Raw genomic sequence first — 24,503 nt, 5'->3', positions numbered from 1 at the left:
GGGGCAACGGTGGGGGGTAGGGGGAACCCAGAGCTGGGGCGGCAGGGTGTGTGTGTGTTTGTGGGGGAGAGCCCAGGGCTGGGGCGGCAGGGGGGTGCGGTTGCGGGGGTGAGAGCCCAGGGCTGGGGCAGCAGGGGGGTGAGGGTCAGGGGGGTGAGAGCCCAGGGCTGGGGAGGCAGGGGGGTGTGGGTGGTGGAGAAGAGCCCAGGGCTCGGGCGGCAGGGGGGTGCGGCGAGGAGTCCAGGGCTGGGACGGGGGGCAGCCAAAATTTTTTTTGCTTGGGGCGGCAAAAAACCTAGAGCCGGCCCTGCATGCAAACCTTTGGAAGTATTCACATCACTATTTGGGATCAAGGATACATTAAAACAAAAATTTATCCATTTCACCCCATTTTCTTGAAATTAACCTTTTCAGTGTCTGAAAATGTTTGGATAAAGGAGCTCTTTCTCTCTCCGATTCCCTGCCAAACCACAAACAAATTACCTTACACTCTGCAACCTCCAACAGACATTCTATTCTTTTTCATGTGCCCCACTCTGAAAGCCCCATCCATTGTAATGCATTACAGTTTTCAGCAGCCACACAGGATGGAGGAAATTGTGACCATAAAAAGATTTCACTGCAAAATGGGTGGGTAAAATGTAATAAATTTGACAGAGTGATGCAAAATTTTCATTATGGAACCCCAAAGGGATATTTGGTTTGTTTTAGGTTTCGGTTTAGAATTAAAATCTTAAACCTAGGTTCATCAGAACACTTTTTCAGTCTTGCTTTTGAACAGAATTTAGGCCCAGTTTTGAGCAATGTATGGGCTAATTTTAACATAAACCAGATAATACTTAGTTGATTGAGCTGAATATCACTTCGAACTTGTAAGTCAGTTTGAAACTGAATAAAAGGTTTGCAAGCTATTGTCAACTAAAACTGCAGAATTTCAAACATCTGCATTTGGCATCCAAAGCAGAACTAGAGCAATATTTTGACTTTTAACATGTTTCTGTCATATAAAAAGAATGACCACTACAAAAAACAAGCAAATTGTGAAATTCAACATCAGATTATTTGTTGTAATATCTGGTATAATTGAAGGGGGAAGGAGAATGGCATGTAAGACCTTTAGGTTTGGATTTTCAAAAGCTCTCAGCATTGGTTAACTCAGCTGCCTTTGAAGTCAATGGAAGTTTTTACCTCTGACATCACTGGAAACAGTTAGACCAATGCTGAGCATTTTTGAAAATCTCACTCATGATTAAGGCTAAGATTTTGTCAGGGTTATTTTTAGTAAAAGTCACGGACACGTCACAGGCAATAAACAAAAATTCACGGAAGCCATGACCTGTCTGTGACTTTTGCTGCTGTAGCTCCATGGTTTCCCCCACCACCATCGTGGCTGGCAGCTGTGAGGTTCCCCCTCTGTCCATGGCAGCTGGAAGCTGCAAGTTGACCATGTTTCCCAAAGAGAAAATGGGACACTCCCAGCTGCTTGCGCGAGGCGTCTCCTGCCCCCCACCTCCTGCGCGAGGCTGTCACCTGTCGCTGGAACCCTGAGGAGGACCCCCTCAGGAGTCTGTCACCTGTTGCTGGAATCTTGCAGGGGGCCCTCTCTCGCCTTTTGCTGGAACTCTGCCAGGGCCCCGCTGGCTGCCAACTCCAGAGACCTGCAGCCTCTGGAGCTGAAGTGGAGAATGTCAGGGAGGTCTCTGGAAGTCACGGATTCCATGACTTCCATGACCTCCATGACATAAATGTAGCCTTACTCATGATACATGAAGATATTTGTGTTCCAGTTATCATTGGGTAGCTTTCTTCAAGAATCATATGGGGCAATGGTAAGTGCTCCATAGTTAAGTCTGAAACAGCTAGTTTTCCATTCTAATGTCAATTTGTGATCCTATCCCCCACTCCAGTTTCCCCCAAAATATACCACTCCCTATGAAATTTTGCATGCTGCATTCTATCACAGGGAAGTTTTCCTGCAAAGTTTGGTAAAAATCTGAGCAGGACATTTAAAATTAGGAGAACTGATCCTCAAGTTCAGCCAAGCTGTGCTCATTTTCTGCATCGTTAGCCAGCCCACAAATATTAAATGGTCCAAAAGGTGAATGTCCTATTATCATTAACATCGAGAAAAAGAATTCTCAGATTATGCATTCTCATTCGAGTTTTAAAAAGTAGGCTTTTCTGTTTTATTTCTTTGATAAAGCTCTACAGTGAGAGGGGAGTGTGTTCTGATTTTCTTCTTCATTCCTCTGGAGGGGATTTTGTCAGCCCAACTTGGCACTAACATTTTTTTTTTCAGGACACCAAACTGTTTCTAATTGTTTTCCTTTCCTGCCACATTATTTTCCTGCTATTGCTCATTTCTGATATTGATACCTGGCTTCCCCTCTTCTGTCTAATGATGTATATGTCAAAGCAGACCACCTTTCAAAGCTACCCATGAATGAACTGGGGGAGGGTGCAAGTCAGTGGCAGTCAATCTTTGAAACATTGAAATATAGAATTTCTGAGTAAAAGTATAATGGCAATGTCCAATTAAAAATGAAGCCAGCAGCAATTGGTGTAAAGTAGGTTGTATGCTGTGTGACAAAGAGAGTCGAGGCTTCACAGTTTACCACCTTAATCACACCATTTTTACTACTGCTTTTCAGCCGCTGCTTCTAACCTTATTTCTAGTTTAAAGAACAAGGTTGACTTTGTTTCCCCAAAAACATTCTTTAATAGGGTATTCATATTTGTAAGTATGGCCTTTTGGTTTAGGAACATCCTACTGCTGGAATTATCACAGGACCGTGTTCTGTACTTCCCATGTTTAAATTAAACGTAAGATGGAGAACTTATGTTAAAATTCAATTTCTGCACTGTAGACAAAGGGGCCCCTGGTTCCTCTAAAGTCTATGTGCTGTTACCTTACATGCTGTCCTCAAAACTAGTGGTAATTTTGTAGTTTCATGCTTTTTGAACAATATAAAATGTGACTATATTATTACTCTTATTTGTATTACAGTAATTGGGATTGAGGACCCTCTAGGTACTGTCAAAACACAGTCCTTTCCACAGGAAAAAGTTGCAATTTTAGGCACCAGTCTTGCATTCTGATTCATCTGGGCAAATCCATGCCCATCCTGAGCCGCACTGAAGTCAATAGCATGCTGCACAGGCACAGTGGTTCGCAAAGCACCAAAAGTGAGTGTTCCAAAGAACAGGTTGGAAGTGAGATGGGAAGTCAAATATAAAAGTAATAAGACCATGTGTTTACTAGCTTTGTGCACGGCTTGAGGGTTCCAAAACATTTGGAAGTTTTAGAAAATAAATAAATTAAATTCAGTAGTCTCTGATGGCTGTTCAGCCTAACCCACTCAAATGGATGTTTTCCTGGGAGTGTCACAGCAGAATTGGGATCTTGAGTAGAATTTTGAAAGAGGGAGCCAAGGCCTTACAGTTCAGTTCTAGCGTTACACCTATATGAGACAAAAAGAACAGGAGTACTTGTGGCACCTTAGAGACTAACAAATTTATTTGAGCATGAGACAGTATGGAAGAAAGCATGGAGATCACTTGTGAGAGGAGTGTACCTCCAAGTGCATCATTGGCAGAGTGGAGGGGGCAAGGGATGATGCAATAAGAAACTAGTAGATAAGTACACACAGGGCTTAAAGTAAGGAGGAGAAGAAGGACCATAGCTCCCCCTCTCCTCTGATAACAACAGAAGTAAAGCTGCCTCTCTTCCCCCTAGCTTGGGGGAGCAGTGCCCCTCTGTAGCTCCATCGTCTCTCTGGCTCGTGTCGCAAGAGAGGGCTTCTCTCCTTTTTTTTCAATCTACTTTAACCATTGAGTATTTATATTATATGTAGGTAGGTAAATAGATAAAGAAAAAATCTGCTGGCCCATCCTTCTGTGATTCTGCTACACTAGCAGACAGGAAGTGAGTGCAAACGTGAAAGATTAGGACCTTTCGAAACTTAACCAGTGTTTCAGAGAAACCTGAATGGTTGCCAATGTAACATGAAAAAATATTAAATTGTATAATTGAAATATTGCTCATCTCTGTCCTGTTAACAGCAGAAACGTGAGAATTGCCTGACTGGATAAAGCTAATGGTCCATCAAGTCCAGTATCTCCTCTCCTATAGTGATCGGTACCAGCTGCTTCAGAGGAAAGTTTAAAACACCCATAATAGACAGTTTTGTAACAACATGTCCCTGGTGCAATTTAAAGGTTAGAAAAATATTATTTATTAGCATGGTGGTTGTGGCTCTCATTTTTTTTTTTGTCCTGACTATCCTCTATCTCTTTCTTACTGTTTTCTTTTCCTTATCTACTTTCTTGCGCCTTTCTTTCACCAGGCAACCCCCTGGCCTTTGCCTCTTTGGAATTTTTTCTTTCTTGCACTTTTCTTCATTCCGATCTTCTTTTTTCCTTTTCTGTTTTCTATTTTTATTTACTTCACCTTTCCAGTCTTATTGTCTTCTAAATTGTCACCTTTTGTTTTCTATTTTTCTTTCCTCCCCTTTTTGGCCCTTTCCTGACAAAGTGATGAGTGCCCCCAGCTCCCATTGAAGGTCACTGAGGATTGAGAAAGCTCATCACTTTCTGGGGTTGCTCAGCTGCTTGAAGACTCAGGCTCTTTGTTTCTGTTTCTCTTTGCTTCTATGTTTGTTATTTTACAGTCTGCCTGAGCTGCTCTTCCCCTTCCTGTGTCTATATCTCTTTTCCTACCTTTGTGTTTCTTCTCATTTCCCTCTGCAGTTCTTGTTTCACTTTTCTCCAATTCTCAGTCTCTCTCTATATATACATATGTTTCTCGTACATTTCTTAATCTCTAACTTCCACTCTGGGCATGGTGTTATAAAATTGTCTCTTATTGGGGTTTTATCTATTCCTTTCTAAGAGCTAGTCTACACTAGAAGTGCTACATCGGCGCAGCTGCATCAGCTGTAGCACATCTGGTGAAGCCGCTATATGCTGACGGGAGAGAGGTCTCCCGTCAACATAATAAATCCACTTTAGTGAGAGGCAGTAGCTATGTCGGCAGGAGAAACTCTCCCACTGACATAGCACTGTCCACACCAGTGCTTAGGTCAGTGTAACTTACATTCACACCCCTGAGAAACATAAGATACACTATCAAAGGGGTATCCGTGTTAGTCTGGATCTGTAAAAGCAGCAAGGAGTCCTGATACATCCGAAGAAGTGGGTATTCACCCACGAAAGCTCATGCTCCTATACGTCTGTTAGTCTATAAGGTGCCACAGGACTCCTTGCTGCTTTTATAAGATACACTGAAGTACGTGGTAGTGTAGTCCTGGCCTCAATAATCTGGTACTGACCACTGTAAGAGACAAGATCCTGAAGGAGATGTACCATTGGCCTCAAATACATGGCAGTATCTCTGCAATTTTATTTAATTGAAAGGACTGTAAAGACAACCCATATATATAAAACTTTTATTGTGACTTTTATCCTGAAAGTTCACTGTTTTTGAAAACATGAATTAATTTAGCCTTACTATGGTATTAGTAAATATTATTATCCCTATTTTACAGATGTGTACATAGCTGTGAGCCTGTGTTCTATACATTTAAATCAAAGAATTCTGCCTTCCTGTATGTCTTCTGGGGTTGTTATAGTGCTGGGAGTCACCAAATAGAGGTATTACAGTTCATCTTACAACCTCCATTTAACTGAATATATAGGCAATTAGATCTTGGAGAAATGGTTGTTAATTCTGATGCAGTTCTTTTTAGAGGATGGACATAAAAGTTGGTAGTCTCTTCCTGAGTCTTTAGTGTTGCCGCCTCTTGTGATTTTATCACATGTCTCACCATATTGGATGTTTTTTTGTAAAGCCCTATCTCTGGGGGTCACAGATTATGTGAGAATCTAAGCTTTCATTTTAAAATAAATGTAAGTTTCTATCTCTCATGGTTGTGGAGAAAATCTTGAAAACATGATCTGAGTGTACCCTCAAGACTGAAAACACAGAAGGTAAATAAAATGAACCAAACTTTATTATTTTTAAAATCTCTTTATTTTTAATCCAGTAACATGATTTTGGGGAACCTTACTCATGACTGTAAACACTTCGGGTTCACTCTACTGAATCACTTTTAAGTTTAGAGCTGTTACAAACCCACGCAAATGAAACAATATATAATGAGAAAACTAGAGATGTGTGAATAACAGATTTTTCAATTTGCTGGAAATTCCAAGAAATAAAAAAAATCATTTTGAGTTGAACCAAAAATGAAATATTTGAATTTTTTTGGCAAATTGAAAATCAGAAAATTGGTTTGAATTTGACCATTTTGAAACATTTTGGTTGTTTTAAAATACAGGAAATTTTGAAGCAGTCATTTTGGTCCAAAAAATTAAAATGCTTTGTTTCAAAAATGTCAACATGAAATGTTTTGATTATTTCTTGGAATTTCTTAGGATTTTTTTTTTTACCAAAACAATTTGGTGAAATAGACACGAAATTGTAAACAGTTTTGCTGTCACCAAATCAGGATTTTTCACCAAAAAAAGTTTCAGCTGAAAAATGTTGTCAAGCTCAAGTGAAAATGGTCCAAGGAACAGTTTCAAAGTATTTAAACCCGTGGGAATCACATGGCTTACTCTCCACACAATGCTTTGAAAGGTTAAGGTTGTTTTTGTGCCATGCTGTGATGGAAATACTGGACACTTTGTTGTTGTTTTGAGGCTTTCATTTCAGCACGTACCTACACTGGTGATATGCATGTTAGACAAAATATCCAAGGTACCCGCCTCTCCTGAACACCACAGATTCAAAGGTAACAAATCCTGGGGTTGCTGTATAGTTATCATTAGTCTTTATTTTATTTTTCACTGTAAAGGAAAAATATCAAAGGGAAACTAAAGCCAAAGGAGACTGTATTAAAATAGGGAGCCCCTGTAAAATAAAACCCCATGAAATAAGTAGAAAAGTAAAACCTTGTACTTCTTAGGTGTGTTCCCTATGGATTTCTTTTTTGAATTCTTTGTTGTTGCAAGTTAAAATCAACTACTTGAACGTTTTATCTAAGAATTTAAAATACATATCTAGATATCTTTAAGTAGGTTACCTGTGAACTAAAATAAAAAAAAATATATTATCTATAGAACCATGACATTAAAAATATGGACTAGAGTTCAGATCTTGCAGGTCTGTGCTGCAGTCTTGTTACGAGAGTGGGGAAAAAAGGAACATGGATAAAAGAAATTGAGCAATGATTAAGAGAATGCATGGGTCCTGAGAGCCTCATATTTTGAAAAGTAAAAAAGGTGCTCATTTGATCAAAGAGGTTAGGCTAGGCAAATGAAACTATCTCAAAGATTACATTTTGACATTAAAACTCTGTAACCTCTGGAAATAGGAAATAATGAGGCCTTGCAGTTCAGGTATCAAAAGTGGAAACTGCAAACATTTATTTAAAAAAAAAAAGAGAGAGAGGCAATGATATGGCATTCACACAGATTAAAATATTGTACAATATTGAGGTTGTGAATTTTTTTTTAATTTCTTTTCTGAAAAATATATGTGTTGACTTTCCAATCTGTTGTCAGAATGCAACTAAAATCTTCTGTCGTGATTCTGTATCAGATCCTTGACAGTCAGCCATCCAAATAACATTTTGACAGTTCAGATACCTTTTTTTATGGTCAGGCTGTAGGAAAGATCATTGAAGAACAATTATTTTGTACCAGTGGCTAGAAAAATCATCAGAAATACAGTGTAACACACGTCAAATAGGAATATTTTGTTTGCTCTGCCATAATAATTTATACCCTTGTTGTGCGTACTGAGAAACCCCCACAAAATTGTCTGCTAAATGTTATATTTTCCAGGACCAGCAATTTCAGCTTACACAGCATTTGAGATGGAGAAATAAAATGTAACTGGATTGTCTAGACTGGTATGTGCACAAGCCACTACTAAGACATTTGGCATTACAAAATGGCACAAAATGGGCTGGAGATTTTGGAGTGAGGTCCTAATCCTTGCCCCATTAAAGTCAATGGAAATTTGCCATTGCTATTGATCTCAGCAAGAGCAGAGCTGGGCCCTAAATATCATGAGGTTATCCATTTACATTGATTTATGGTATACAATTCTGGTCTGATTATCTCTGGAAGGTATGTACTAATCATTCTAGCCTATTTTTGGGTACTTTGCTTCTGTCAATAGCTGAAAAATAATCTATGCGATATACTGGTGCAGCATATGGTCCCATTCTGCTGCAGCCCATCACAATCTTACCGGAGCACCTATACTATAGGTGGGAATTGGTAGCAAGTACTTCCTGGCTTTCACTCTCTTAACTATCAGCAATTTACACTGACATGGTATCTAAAAGCAGAAAACATTAAAATACAAACATCCCAAAGGTTTAGTTTCATCAGTTCATTCTTACTCTACATATAGACTTTTTAATATATTTATGAAGGAAACTGTACTATAGATCTGGGAAAGAAAAGACCATAAAATTAGAATTTTAAAATGATCAAGAGACCAGATTAAATTTCTTCCATTCCCCTTTCTTGCTTTAGTCTTTGTCACTGAAATACAAATGTCATGAAAGTAAGAATAAAACATCTCAAGCATTAGGATTCTATGATAGCTCATTCACATGACAATGACTGCACTGAGAACAGAACACTTCACTGAATGTAACCATTCTTGTGGCAAAGATTATAATGACAGGGAGAACGGTGCAAAATTAACCAGTTCTTGCATCTTCAGATAGTAATCTCACAAGTCTCCCTGTGTGCTGTATAATGTGTTATATTAGATGCAAAAAAGAAAAGAAACATTATACATCTTGGGTCACAATTAAATTTAGCAGCTTAGCCCCAAAATGAGAAGACCACTCTTGACTCTGTAAGCTGTCGTCTGTAGATGCCACTGTAATCAATAGAAAGTATGCAAGAGGGCTTGAAGCATAAGGATAATGCTGTAGACGTAAAACAAAATAAAGAAAATGGTAAAGCTCGTTATGTCATCCCAGTTCTGGCATTAAGCTGCTGTGTGACCTTGGGCAAGTCACTTCCCCTCTGCGTGCTGGTCTTTCCCCTCCAATCCTTTGCCTATCTTTGTCTATTTAGAATGTGAGGTCATCCAGGCCGGGACTGTCTCTTTCTCTGGGTTTATACAGTGCCTCACACAACAGAGCTGTAGCATGGTGAAGACCTGACCCTACAAATAATAACAGTGGCTTTGGTAAGAACATATGAGGTGCTGAGTGCCTCCTGGTACTGAGTGCCCTTGACTCTCACAGAAGTTACTGTGAATTGATCAGTGAGAGCTGATGGCACTCAGCACCATGCAGGATCAGGCCCAGGTTCAATATGTGACAACAAAAGCACCCCATACTATCAGGTATAGATTTTTCTCTTAAAATAGGGTGAACTCTTGCCTTGGTGACCAGAGTCAGGGCTGGTGCAAGGCAGTTTCATGCCCTAGGCAAAACTTCCACCTTGCGCCCCCCCCAGCACTGCCGCAGCCCCCCCCCCCCCCCCACCTCCCCTGTGCCTCCTCCCCAAGCACGCCGCCCCCGCTCTAATTCTCCACCCCTCCCAGGCTTGCGGCACCAAACAGCTGATTGGCGCCGCAAGCCTGGGAGGCGGGAGAAGTGGAGCGGCGACTGCACGCTCGGGGAGAGGGCGTAGCAGAGATGAGCTGGGGTGGGGAGCTGCCGCTGGGGGGGGTGCCTTAGGGCGGGGGGAGGGAGCTGCCGCAGGGCTCCCCACCCCAGCTCACTTCTGCTACGCCCCATCCCTGAGCACGCCGCCCCCGCCGGCAATGACAATAATTGCATGGAGCAGCCGCTGCGCTGGGAGAGGGAGTCTGAGCCGCACGTGTCAGCGAGCCGCACGTGTCAGCGAGCCGCACGTGTCAGCGCGCTGCTGGCAGCCCAGCCCAGGAATGCTGTAAAAAAAAAATTGGGGGCACCGCTTTTTGGCGCTCCCAAATCTTGGCGCTCTAGGCAACCGCTTAGTTTGCCTTAATGGTAGCACCGGCCCTGACCAGAGTATAAGAGAGAGCTAGGTAATAGGGTCCCAATGATACAAGACAGCTATTGCTCTTCCCCTAGGTTTGTGGCTTTCCTTGATGTGGATTGTTTTTTAACCCTTGCCTACATGTTAGCTCTGCTCATGTTGACATTTCGGGGGATGACAGAGTATGAGGAGGACTTACATATGTGCTTTACTGCTTCCACTCTGGGCTCCTATATGGGGCAAGCGGGGATGCTGATTTTAGTGTGTGTGCACATTAACTTTTAGTAGGCTTACTGCTATTTGCCTGGGGATGAAGGAGCTATGCATGGTGCCTCACCCCACCTCCAATCCATTTTGGCCCCCTCTAGATGTGCGGCTATCTGGATTCAAGGAATGCCGCTTCCTGAGTCTGGTTTGATGAAGTAATGACTAAAATGAGTCAGACAAATTTCAATATTTTTTTCACTCTCTCTTGATTTTTTCCATAAGTGTTCTAAGTGCTTCTCTCTATTAATATTGTCTAATTAAACTCCAGATTGATGGTCTCCAAAGGTCTATTAATTAAGGATTTCTAACACAGCTGCATTGCAGCATCTCCATCCATAACTTAAGGGGATGCTTGAGCCTTGCTTGAGAGTCAGATAGGTGATATGTTTAGCTTAGCTGAAACTTGTCTTGTGAGCACAGAATTTTTTCATGATCCCTTGAAGTACTGGTAAAGGTGACAGTATAACAGTTCTCTTTTGTTCCAGTCTAAAAGTCAGTCATATTTCCATTAGCTCTTATGGCTCTTTTTCAGCAGTTGGCTTTCATTTTTCACTAAAGAGAAACTGTCAAAGGGGTTAGTCCCAAAAACTAACTCACATAAAAAAAAAAATCCCTTCTAGTTTGAAGAGGGAATATCCATTGTATTGTTTAAAAAATAATCCACCAGCCATCACCTTATCCTCTTTTGAATTTCTCCTTTAAAGCCTGTGTCTGCTGCTATGCCTACATAGCATTACTGGCTGGCAATGGTTAGGCCAAGAAGAGAGTCTGCTTTTCTGTTCAGCTCTTCATTTTATTGTTACTTCACCCTCCCAGCCAACCCCAAACCATTTGTCTGTTTCATCCACCTATTATGCCCTGTTTGACCCCTAGGGTATGTCTACACTACAGTTGGAGGTGTAATTGCACCACATATAGACATACCTGAGCTAGCTTTAACTTAGCTAGCACAAGTACCATGGGCTAGCCCGGCCAGTAAATTCCCAGGGTCCTGTGCTGAAGCCTGTTCTTTCACAGCTTCACTGCTCAACTAAAGCCAGCTTGGGTGTGTCTACACTGATTGCAGTTACTTTGTTACTTGTCTGTACAGTGTCTAGATCCTTGTTTGGGGTTCCTAGGTAGTACCATAATATAAGTAATAAATAACAATAACGACAATAATAGCCCTTTGCAGAGAATTTTTTTAAAAAAATTAGTATTTTGTAGACCCTACTTTTTTGTGCTCTACTCTTACAGAGCCTGTAGAGAGAGTATTTGTGTGGTATAGCTGTGTCCTTTTCAGCTTTAATTCTTTGCAGTGTTAGTTTTCAAACCTTTATTTGTAAGTCTTTCAGTTAGTTTTGGATCTGTCACTCTAAACTCAAAGAAATTGATTATTTTGAGATTTCACTATTCACTCTGACATTTCACATTCTATTACACAGGAGTTCTTAGTGCTTTGAATTTCCTTGTATAGCCTTTAGTCTGATATATATATATATATATATAATATGGCAAGCAAGATTTTTCTCAGTTTAATTTGCTTTCTGTTGAGTATATAAATTATATTTATCCCAAAGCTTTACCCTTCCACTTCCAATGCTAATCTTTGGCCTTCCTCACTTGAGAAAGGCTATACTCCATTTCTTGATTCAGATTATCCCTTCATTGTTAAGTTCTTTGGCTTCTGGTAAATTACCAACATCTTAAAAATCTGCAATTTTAATTCCTTCACTCACCAAAGGGCAATATTACTAATTTACACCAACCTGTTTTTAATTAGGACCAGTGCAAAACCATTTGCCATTCAGCTTCAGAAATGTCTTAACTAACTATCAGATTGAGAATGAATCACAGTTGGGCTTATTGGACTGTAAATTTATTAGGGCAGGGACTGTGGCTTCCTTTGTACAGTGCCTAGCATATTGTGGGTGCTTCAAGAGACAAACAATAAATAATAATAGCGCATAAATTGTTCTACACAAAGTTAGAAACTAAAATGAGTGTCTCATATGATACTCAAATGCTTTTTCGGCTGCTTGTGAACTGATCAGTTGCTGACACTTTCCTTCACCAAATTGTTTTCACTAAATTATACTCCTGCAAAAGTTCTTTTTGTCATTGCTTTAGACTGGTTTCATTTCATGTTTAATTTCAGTATCCACAAATTTAATTATGTCTTGCTGTGTCATCAGGTACTTCAGGGACTAGAGCTACTATATGCTTAGATATAAGCACATCACAGATAGGCAGATATCACATGTAGACTAAGGGCTCGGTTCTGCTCTCTGGCACACGTGAATATGTGAAATAAGTACACGGAAGCCAATGGAATTGCACCAGTGTAAGTGAGGAGAGAATCAAGCCTGTGATCTGTCCAACCTTATATATGTAGATGTCATATAGACTGTTTTCTGCATTTCAAGAAAAAAGTCATGGTCTCTCTCCAATGTACCTGTCTGCCTGATTTGTTTATTGGAAGGCCAGAAAATTTATAAAATTTCAATCCAGTTAAGAAAAAAATATTCCTTTTGATTGGACCTTAACCCTGGTCCTTCAACTATCTTCCATCACTTTAAAAGTTGGCAGTTCTCAGATAGCATCAGTCTCAGTGGTGAAAACCTTGGTGTTACGTTTGACTCTACTCTGTCTCTTCTGACCCATGTAAATATTAAACTGTCTTGTTTTCCCTGAGAGAGATACTACAGCTTAAATCAGTAATATCTGTTGAGGACACTCAGGTGTTAGTTTTGGCTCTTAACGGGATGTGTGCGTGCGTGTGTGTGTGTAATTCTCTAATTGTGAAATTATGTCAGGCATCTTCTCCGCATAGCTGAACTTGATCTGTACATTTCCCTGAGCTCATATTAGCTATCCATAAAATGTCATATTGATTTTTAAATGCCATTTGTACCTGTCATATTGTCCATAACCTAGATGCTAGAGACTTTGGGGTCAACTGTTATCTTCTATTCCGCTTCACTTATTTGTTTATGTACTAACAATAACCCCTTACTCAGTTGTATTAGAGCCCAGTAGATCTGGGATTCAATGGATTTGCTTCAACTATGTTCAGGCTTCTCTTTGTGAAATTTCAAGCAATCATATTTCACAGGTAAATATGTTAGTGGAAAGTGAATTTCATGGTCATGTGTGAGTTTTCTTGGAAATTAATTTTTAATTAACATGCAAGCTTTTGTGTCAGAAGTGTTTTGTGCACACTCATCCAGTCAAGGTGCATATACAGCATAAATTCATAGATTGCAAGGCCAGAAGGGACCAGTGTGATCCTATAGACCTCCTGTATAACACAGGCCATGGGACTTTCCTGAATTAACTCCTGTTTGAAGTAGAGCATATTTTTATGGCGGGAGGGGGAAAATCACATGACTCATCTGACCAGTCACAACTAATAATATATAGAATACTAATAGTACATAGAATACATTTTTAAAGATACTTTTCAATGGATAAAATCAAGAGAATCGTGTTTGGCTCATGGATAGTCCATGAACAGCAAAGGTTAGAGTCAGTGAATATGTTGTGCTTTGTGAATTATTTACTCAGATCTAGAAGGGATAATTTCTTTACTCATATGCAGTTCTCGGAGCCTAAATATAAAGTGTGCTAAGTATGGACTCAGTCTTTCAGTCCTTTCACAAGCAATTATTCCATTCAAGTTAATGGGAATTTTGCCCAAGTAAGGTCTGCAGGACTGAGGTCCTGTACAACTCGTTCTGGGTTAAACTTGGAAAACCATGATTCCTGGCACTGTTGTCACTCCCTTTTCAGTAAATAAAAACAGTGGGGAGACTTGATGACAGCAATGCCAAGTTGAAAATGTAATGTTGCCATCACTTGAAATAAAAAACAGACGTAAGTAAATATTCTGGCATTGCAATGTTAAAATTAAATCCCACTTCAAATAGAAATCTTTAATTGGGAAGCATCCCAAGAACAAATACCTCACTTTCCAGCTAACCCAACTATTATGCTAATTGGTATGGCCCCCATACAAGCCTTGGGTGGATCTGAAGTAAGTAGTTGTTATTCTGACCTGACTTTCCAACCACACTCTATTTTGCTAAATTGCATTTCTCTAAGAAAGTGGGCTGATGTGCTGCAAGTGTTACTAATTTTATTGAATCACTTTTTTCCTTTTAAACAGAAGATCAAAACCCCAAACCACTTTCTATATTTAAATTATGTATTTCCATAAACAAAACTAGACATTTGAATATCTGCCTTCTTAAGATTAGGTGTTCCTGAAAGGGGGCTGTGTTTCTCCACAGTTATTATGGACCACAATACTAAATTATGCACATTTTTAAAAGTATGTGTAAAAACACCCCACAACTATATAATTTAGCTAGTTTGGGATTTTTATTTTTAATCTACACGGATGATTTTAGTGATTACAGAGGTAAAGATTAAACATCTGTTTGGACTTTAAGCAGGGAAATCAAGAGGACATGTGAACCCTAAGGATGTTAATGAGCCCATGGTCCCTGACATCAAGGGTAGGAGAACCCTAAAGAAGGTGCTGGCCCTAAATTCTGCACAATAAAATCAAATGATTGAATAGTTCTGCTGTGTTTTCAATCAGAATCTTGGTGGCTATTGCCCCCATAACACACAGCAAATTATTCATGCATCTTTAGTTATTAAATATATGAAACAAACAAACCCCCCACTGACATTTTCCTTACCGTGGCTGCTTATTGGGTTGTCATTTACTTTCCATCTTAATGTCTTTCTCTCCAGATTCCATTTTCTTTCTTTCTTTCCACCTTTTAAAATTTAAAATTCTGTTTTTGCTTCATTTGATCATCTTTCTACTTCTGTATCTCTTGTTTCCATTCCTTTCATGTCTTGATTCTATATCTGTTTCTCTACATTGCCTCATTCCTTTTTTCCTTTCTGAATCTCCTCTCTTTGTTCCCCCTCTACCTCTCTCCCCCCTATTCCTATTTCTCCTCTTTCACTGCTCATCTTTCTCTCTGCCTCACTCTCTCTCCTTCCCTTTCCTCTTGTTTTCCCAGTTGTGGCAGCTGACCAAGCATCATTTGAACTATTCAAGGAACAATTTATTTTCCCAATTTTTTTTATTTAAAATACTTCACAAATAAGAGTCTTTATGGGAATGTACACACAACCCTCATTTAAATCAACTGGAGTTCCATGTTAGGAGGGCTTGTAGGGTCAGGCTTCACTCACAAAGAAAATGCAGCCATGTGTTAGGTGGATTGTGGTAACGATGCACAACGATGCACAACCAAACACTTTAGGGCAGGAAATTTACAATTATCACTACTAAAGAAGCTGAATATTTTCACTATGGCTTCAATCCTTTAACCTGACACCAAAGTAAGGTTAATCCAGAAAAGTTGGAATGGTAACTTTTTGACTTAGCAGAGCAACAAATCTTCATGATCTGTCATAGAAAGGTCCTCATCACACTAATAAGGCTTGTCCGAGGCAATCTCATGCTTCTGAAAATAAATCCCACATTGTAGTAAGTATTTTTCATCATAATCTGTCTACATTCAGTGTATTTTCTTTCAGGAACCCTTCTGTGGTATTGCTTTTCTTATGGTATCCTCTGTATCACTGGACTCATCAATAATGAGAATGATTACATTTTTTTTTAATTCCACTTCTTCAAGGACATTGCTGCTCAACCATTCCATTATGGAAAAAAAATGGTGTCTGACAGCAGGAATGCATGGATTTTCCTTCATTATCTTCACCTATCACGGTGTCCAGAAAAATAGGGTTTCAGTACCTCCTAGAGAGCACAGATCATACTCTGCTTTAGCACCAGCAAATGGCTTCTTATGTTTCCTTAGTATGTGGCAAATTTCTTAAGAAGCTTTGCGGACAGTCAGTGGTTCCTTCATTTGTGGCTAAAACATTTGTTGCTTTTGCAATTTACAGTGATTGCTTAAGAATGGAATGGTTTGTTTTTAGAAGGCTACTTTGAGTTCAGTGGGTTCTGTGCATAGTTAGCTACACTGCCTTAATTTTGTGGTGATAGTGGTGGGGATGGTCCAGATTGTGCTTCCTGGAGACACTGCTGCATTCTTACAAATTACACATGTGGCAGGAAGACTGCTTTTAGTTTATATCATATTTAAAGTAATCCCCCTCTCCCTAGTTTTATTAGATCAAAGGCCAATTCCTGGCTTCTGCTCCAGGTGCTTTGTGCCACTCTGGTGGCAGAAGGCAGCTGGAAAACAAGCAGATCTTCTCCCCGCGGATTGTCTGACCAACAGGGCTGCCCAGAGGATTCAGAGGGCCTGGGGTCTTCGGCGGCGGGGGTCCTTCTGCTCCAGGTCTTCGGGGCACTTTGGCGGCGGGTCCCGGAGCGAGTGAAGGACCCGCCGCCAAATTGCCACCAAAGACCCGGAGCAGTAGAAGCTCCGGATCTTCGGCAGTGGGTCCTTCACTCGCTCCGGGTGTGTTCGGCGGCACTGAAGGACCTGCCACGAAGACCCACCAAAAACTCTCGTGGGGGCCCCTGCGGGACCCAGGGCCTGGGGCAAATTGCCCCACTTGCCCCGCCCCCCGGGTGGCCCTGCTGACCAATCTCCAGTAACACAGGACAGCCGTAGTGGATCCTCATGCCACCTCATTACAGTGCCTGGGGAATGTGGCATGTAGCTGGGATGCCGCTGTGTCCTGCTGTTCCTCACCTACTAGAAAAGCTGCGGGTCATCAACTGTGGGGCAATGCTGGGGACAGGCCCAGCCATACAGAGACCAAGGGAGTACAAACATGGCTCAATACCACCTTTGCCCTTGCTTCTTGGTCATCTGCCAAGTGCAGGTGAGCCAAAGCAAAGAATTTGCTCCTTTATTTTTAAAAAACCATTGTATTACCCCTCTTGAAAAAGCGAAACAGTGTGATATGAAACACCAAAGACAGAGAAATCGCCAAACAGGGTCAGCTCAGCAAAAGCTGCTGAACCTGGAGCCACAAAAAGTACCTGCATATTTGGGAGCCTCATCCACCAGGAAATGCTAGTGCATTATTTACTGCTTCCAGTGCCACCAACCATCTTCACTGAGGCTAGTGATTAACCTGGGGGCCCCAGAACTGAAAGCATAAGTCTGCAAGCACATGTCTACACAGCCCATGACAGCCTGCAGAAGAGAACCTCCCAGCTCACGTTGACTGATTTTGGCTTTTGGGGCTTGGGCTAGCACTCAAAACAAGCTGCAGAGACAGCACTTTGAAGTTGTGGCTCAGGCTGGAGCTTGTGCTCTGAAGCCTATGGAGGGGGGGTGGGCTTCCATAGTCACAACCATATTCCTTATAGCCCCTCACTCTAACAGCTGTCATTATGAATGGATGTAGGGTATATGGCAAAAGATTGCACAGTAGAGAGACTCCAGTTAGAATGGCCTTACAGGGCCTGAATTTGCCAGAAGCAGCTCTGTCTCCAGATCAGATGAAAATACTAGTTCTCACCTGGTACCAAAATAACACTGTATGTCACATTGTCTAACTAGAGAGGAAGGTACCCTTTTAAGGAAAAGTGTTTGAAAAGCCCCGGCATGTTAGCTGAGATCTGCCAGTTAAGCACTCAAACATATTAACTCCAATGTCTAAGTTACAACAGAATTAATTTCTCACTATCCTGCAGTTCAGCTGAAAGTATTCTGAAAGGCCATATATATAAAAACCACCTCATTCTGCAAGGGGCATGCAGTGTAACAGAATGCCACAAAATTGGAAATAAATTCTTCAGGTAGGTGTGCCCATGATGAGGCACTCCTAGGTTGTGCAGGAAGAGAGCCCCCTCTAGTGAACCTGCCCCGCCCCCCTCTTTTTTTTTAAAGGGAGTGGGTGAAGGTGTGTATATGGGTATGTCTACACTGCTTACCGGATCGGCGGGCAGAGACCGATCCAGCGGGGATCGATTTATCATGTCTAATCTAGACGTGATACATCAGCCCCCGAGCCCTCTCCTGTCGACTCCTGTACTCCAGTGCTGCAAGAGGCGCAGGCAGAGTTGACGGGGGAGTGGCAGCAGTCGCCTCACTGCGGTGAAGACCCCACGGTAAGTTGATCTAAGTATGTCGACTTCAGCTACATTATTCACGAAGCTGAAGTTGTGTAACTTAGATCGATTCCCCCCCCTCCCCCCCCCAGTGTAGACCAGGGCTAAGACTCTAAATAATGACTGGACTAGAGAACCCAACTTGGAACCTCCTTTAGAGATACGTTTCTGGGGAAGGTGTTTCAGAGATATGAAGATGCACAGAAAAAGTGATACCCCTGGTTAAGAGAGAGCTAAGCTCCAGCATACCTCAGGAACTCTGTAGCTGGAAGAGTCACAAAGTGATAGTTCTAAAGCTCCCAATATGAACTAAAGAAAAGGCTCTAACCTTCAAACCTGTTAACAGTGCAACAGTGCCGGGTACCTTGCCTCACTGCAGAGCCTCTATGGGGCATTCATGTGGTGTTTAGCCACTTATATTACTTTTAGTTAATAGAGTTCACACCTGGTGTTTATAGAATTTTGAACTCCCAGAGAATGAAGCTCCCTTTTTTTATCATTTTAATTTTAAAAAGTTGGTTTTTCTATGGAATTTCCTATGTTAACAGAGAGTTAAGGTTAAGTACTTGGAAATAAATATCAAAGTTAAGGTTTCATGTGGAGCTTTGTACATATGTATTATGACACAGTTTTTAATTTCATACTATTTCTGACTTGATACACTATAGTATCAGTTTTTTCCATCATTTAAATACACATGTGTAGCATCACGTAGTACTGTGATATTCTGTGTATACCACACTAATGGCATCCATAAAGTCTTCTTTATGAAAAATACACGGTAACTCATACACTGCATACTACAAATTAAGTAACAGCATATTAAATATTAAAATTAGCAGCTAAATTAGTTATGCATTTAGATACTATTCAGTGACGAAGCAGTTAAGGGAATCTGTGCTTTTGACTGAAAAGAAAATGTATTGTACATGGGTACTACCTACATAATTAAACTATATAGTTCGGAGATAAGAGAATTTGCCATATACAAAGGTTAAGTCAATAAAGCTATACAGAACCATTTTGAAGATAGTTCAAGTATACAAGATTTATTAAATTTTACAAGATTCTGCTACACATTTGCTTCTAAGATGGTAGAAAAATGTGCTATATTTATTTGAGTTATTTGCATTTTAACTCACATCAGACTTTTGATCAGATTTCTTGAGCATTAAATCAAGGTAAACAATATTTAAAAGAGAGCAGTTGGAAAGAACTTCTCTTCTGAATATCATCTGTAAACTTGTGATGGAGAGTAGCCTTCAAATATTTTGTTGAGGTTCTATAGAATGGAGGTTTTCTGAAAATATTGCATTACTATCTTAAATGCCATTTGACCTTTAAATTTTATATTAAAAGCCAGATGTAGTAAAAGCCATCTCTTCTCTATCAGTAGGAACAGCTCTGTGAGGTAGCATTAGTTTTCAGTGCCCCAATGTTTTGCAGAATTTTTAGTGAATGTAGTGCTCAGAATAGACTGCATATTAACAGCTATGCAGACTAAAGTTCACTCTATTTTACCGCAGAAGAGATATAATAGGAGGGATATAAAAAAAAAGTAGGGCCAGTGCATGCTTCCCTCTTGCATGCAGCCTCCCCAGCCACATACACCTCCACATCACCAACATGCTTAATCTATATCCTAGAAGGACTACATCGGGGGATGAAAAGGTACTTTTGTCTCCCTGTCTTGTTGATCCGTAACTGCTTTACTGATACTGCTTAACTAGTGCTACTTGTGTTCATGGTGCTTTTGTGATGTGAACCATTGTGGATAGTTCTCTGAAAACATTCACTCAACATGAAGCTACAATCAAAAAAGCTAAAAGAATGTTAGGAGACATTAGGAAAGTGATAAATATCATAATGCCACTATATAAATCCATGGTATGCCCATACTTTGAATACTGCATGCAGTTCTGGTTGCCCCATCTCAAAAAAAGATATTTTAGAATTGGAAAAGATATAAAGGGTAACAGAAATTATAAGGGATATAAAACAGCTTGCAAAACTGGGGCTGTTCAGCTTAGAAAAAAAGATGACTAAATGGGGGCAGAGGTATGATAGAGGATTATTAAATCATGAATGGTGTGGAGAAAGTGAATTATAATTTCAGTTTATGTCCATAACTTTACATCAGTTGCTTGCTCCTACATTGTGCAATTATATTAATAACTAGTGAGTCATGAGCTTTTCATTGATACCTTGCACGACGCTTATCAGATACATTTCATGACATTAAAGAATTGGGGTACATTTGAACTGTTTATAGATTCATAGATTCATAGATTCTAGGACTGGAAGGGACCTCGAGAGGTCATCGAGTCCAGTCCCCTGCCCGCATGGCAGGACCAAATACTGTCTAGACCATCCCTGATAGACATTTATCTAACCTACTCTTAAATATCTCCAGAGATGGAGATTCCACAACCTCCCTAGGCAATTTATTCCAGTGTTTAACCACCCTGACAGTTAGGAACTTTTTCCTAATGTCCAACCTAGACCTCCCTTGCTGCAGTTTAAGCCCATTGCTTCTTGTTCTATCCTCAGAGGCTAAGGTGAACAAGTTTTCTCCCTCCTCCTTATGACACCCTTTTAGATACCTGAAAACTGCTATCATGTCCCCTCTCAGTCTTCTCTTTTCCAAACTAAACAAACCCAATTCTTTCAGCCTTCCTTCATAGGTCATGTTCGCAAGACCTTTAATCATTCTTGTTGCTCTTCTCTGGACCCTTTCCAATTTCTCCACATCTTTCTTGAAATGCGGTGCCCAGAACTGGACACAATACTCCAGCTGAGGCCTAACCAGAGCAGAGTAGAGCGGAAGAATGACTTCTCGTGTCTTGCTCACAACACACCTGTTAATACATCCCAGAATCATGTTTGCTTTTTTGCAACAGCATCACACTGTTGACTCATATTTAGCCTGTGGTCCACTATAACCCCTAGATCCCTTTCTGCCGTACTCCTTCCTAGACAGTCTCTTCCCAGTCTGTATGTGTGAAACTGATTTTTTCTTCCTAAGTGGAGCACTTTGCATTTGTCTTTGTTAAACTTCATCCTGTTTAACTCAGACCATTTCTCCAATTTGTCCAGATCATTTTGAATTATGACCCTGTCCTCCAAAGCAGTTGCAATCCCTCCCGGTTTGGTATCATCCGCAAACTTAATAATCGTACTTTCTATACCAATATCTAAGTCGTTAATGAAGATATTGAACAGAGCCGGTCCCAAAACAGACCCCTGCGGAACCCCACTCGTTATGCCTTTCCAGCAGGATTGGGAACCATTAATAACAACTCTCTGAGTACGGTTATCCAGCCAGTTATGCACCCACCTTATAGTAGCCCCATCTAAATTGTATTTGCCTAGTTTGTCGATAAGAATATCATGCGAGACCGTATCAAATGCCTTACTAAAGTCTAGGTATACCACATCCACAGCTTCTCCCTTATCCACAAGACTCGTTATCCTATCGAAGAAAGCTATCAGATTGGTTTGACATGATTTGTTCTTTACAAGTCCATGCTGGCTGTTCCCTATCACCTTACCACCTTCCAAGTGTTTGCAGATGATTTCCTTAATTACTTGCTCCATTATCTTCCCTGGCACAGAAGTTAAACTAACTGGTCTGTAGTTTCCTGGGTTGTTTTTATTTCCCTTTTTATAGATGGGCACTATATTTGCCCTTTTCCAGTCTTCTGGAATCTCTCCCGTCTCCCATGATTTTCCAAAGATAATAGCTAGAGGCTCAGATACCTCCTCTATTAGCTCCTTGAGTATTCTAGGATGCATTTCATCAGGCCCTGGTGACAGCTGGTTTAAGACAGCTTCAGTTCATTACAAGATATCTGCCCTCTGCCTTGGGCTGTTCTCAATGTCACAGTGCCAGCTTTATTCCATCTAAGGATTCCCTTGTGCTGCAGGAATCCTCAGGTGCCTGCTTGAGGCAGCTCTGTGCCCTTTGCACCACTGCAACAGGGTAAAGGCAGCTGAGAGTCAAAGAACTGCCTGTGCTTTTTTTAACTTAAACAGTTTACAATTAATTGCAATTTTTTAAGGCCCATTTTCTAGTAAAATAGTCCTTTTGAATTGCTTGGGGTAGGCCTGGTGACATCATGCCCAATGACATACTGTTGGCATATGGCAGCTGACTAAAATGGGTAGAAGTGATTCAAAGGCATGTTAACACTAACGCCTCTTTGCTGTTTGCTGCTCTAGGAATGCAGTAGAAGAGGAGACATATGTAATTTATAGAAGAATTGAATATATTCCAGATGTTAACCATTCAACCAAGTCTTGTACATACAAAAAAGGGTTTTCCCAATGCCTATATTTAATTTCCACATGAAAATATGGGCTTTCTAAAACCCTTCCCACTATATGTCTGCATAAATCAAAGATCTTTTTCATAATGAATCACATATTTGGAAAACAACACCCACCCATGTAAGCACTTATTTATTTTTTATTTTTAAACATGTATTTATTAATGAGAAAGAAAGCTTAAATGATGGTTTAAACCTAATACACCATAAAATTATGAGCTAATGCTGCTGCTCCACTCTTAAATTGTGCCAATGTGCTTAGGTCATACTGGCATATCAGAACAGCATGGGGTTTATTTGGTAATAGATCCAGACCCAACAATCATCACCGCTCAGTGACCTGATCAGAACAGGGATTTGGATCAGGATGGAGGCAAACCTAGGCCTGTTTTGTGACACCGTAAGCTATATACTTAGGGAACTGTTATTCACCCATCAGTGTGCAGTGACTTTAAGTAAATAAATTCTGTTACCATTAATTGTAGTTAGAATTTTGCAGTTTCACACTGGGCCAAATAAATTTAACCATGATGAAACTTCCATTGACTTCAATGAGAACTAACCGGCTAACAACAGGGCTGAATTTGGCAAATGGAGGCTAAATAAAAGGTCATTTTCTTTTGTATTTATATGTGTAAATAAAGAAATGTATTAATGTTAAATATTTATACACACCATGTGACCTATGCATCCAATCCAAACTAACTGATGTAGCTCACATTTCAAATTGCAATAAACTACTCATGCACAATCTACAGTCCCGAAATGAAGTAACTGAGATAATTGGTGGAATAACGCTGAATGAGAACAAACTCAAGAGCATTGTTAACTGCTTGCAATGAATTTTGTGAACAGAAATAGAGATGAAATTCATCAAATTATTCATTGAAAATTATTTGCTCATCTCTGTTTATTATTATAGCGATACAATATACATGCTTCCCAATGAGTAATAGGAATTTTATTTTTAAAACTTAATGCGTATGCTTAGTACCCAGTTTGAAAATGTTAAAACTTGGGGCCCAATTGCCCCCTCCCATGGAAAAAAATGTGTGTGGGAGTAAATGAGAAGACTAAAGAGGAAATCTTTGTGACATTCTGCTCATGGAACTGTGTCTCCAGTTGTTTTATCGGGGTCAATAAGCCACGAACCAGTCCCCAACCTTATATATCATGGCCAGGGTTATCAGTGTGAGTCAACAGCCATGCACGTAGAGACTCTGTGGCACTCACTATCTCTCTCCTCTCAGCTTCTGGTCAATGAATCTCTAATGGAACTATGTGGGAAGGGATTTCATTCTCAGCCAGTAGCTGCTCCTGGGGCTGTGTTTTCTTACTTGTAGAATCAACACAGCATGGGTTGGGGTAGGGTATGATGCACGTTTCCCTTTCAGTCCACCCAGTATCCATATGAAAGGATGAATGATGTTGTTGAGAACATGGAACATTTCTATTTTATTTCTATTAATATTATATGTGCCTCAGTTTACCTGCCTACTTTGACTGAAAGGTTTAAGTCAGACCTGAGCTATGGTCTAGAATGTATGTAGAAGGTGCAGATAAACCCTATCACCATATTCAAAAGACAATACACATATGAATTCCTTTAAAGCCTCACTCCTCCACCCCCCCACAGGAGCCTCGCTAGCAAAATCAGGAGGGAGGAAGTCCCCTATTGAGAGGCATGAACCATTCTCCCCAGATCAAGGACAGATGAAGAGCCTAGGAGGGGGAAGGATGGAGGGAAGATCTGGAAATAAAAGACCGTTGAACTGGATAAAAGGTCAGCTCTTGTCACACAGGGAAAAGAAGGACTCTGGGAGATCCTGACAGAGAGTCAGGGGTAGGAACTGCAGGTGCGTGGG

Source organism: Terrapene carolina, unplaced genomic scaffold (genome assembly GCF_002925995.2).
Source record: "Terrapene carolina triunguis isolate 2854851 unplaced genomic scaffold, T_m_triunguis-2.0 Scaffold58, whole genome shotgun sequence".
NCBI lineage: Eukaryota > Metazoa > Chordata > Testudines > Emydidae > Terrapene > Terrapene triunguis.
The sequence above is the reverse complement of the archived record's forward strand: the minus strand, read 5'-3'. Positions refer to the sequence as shown.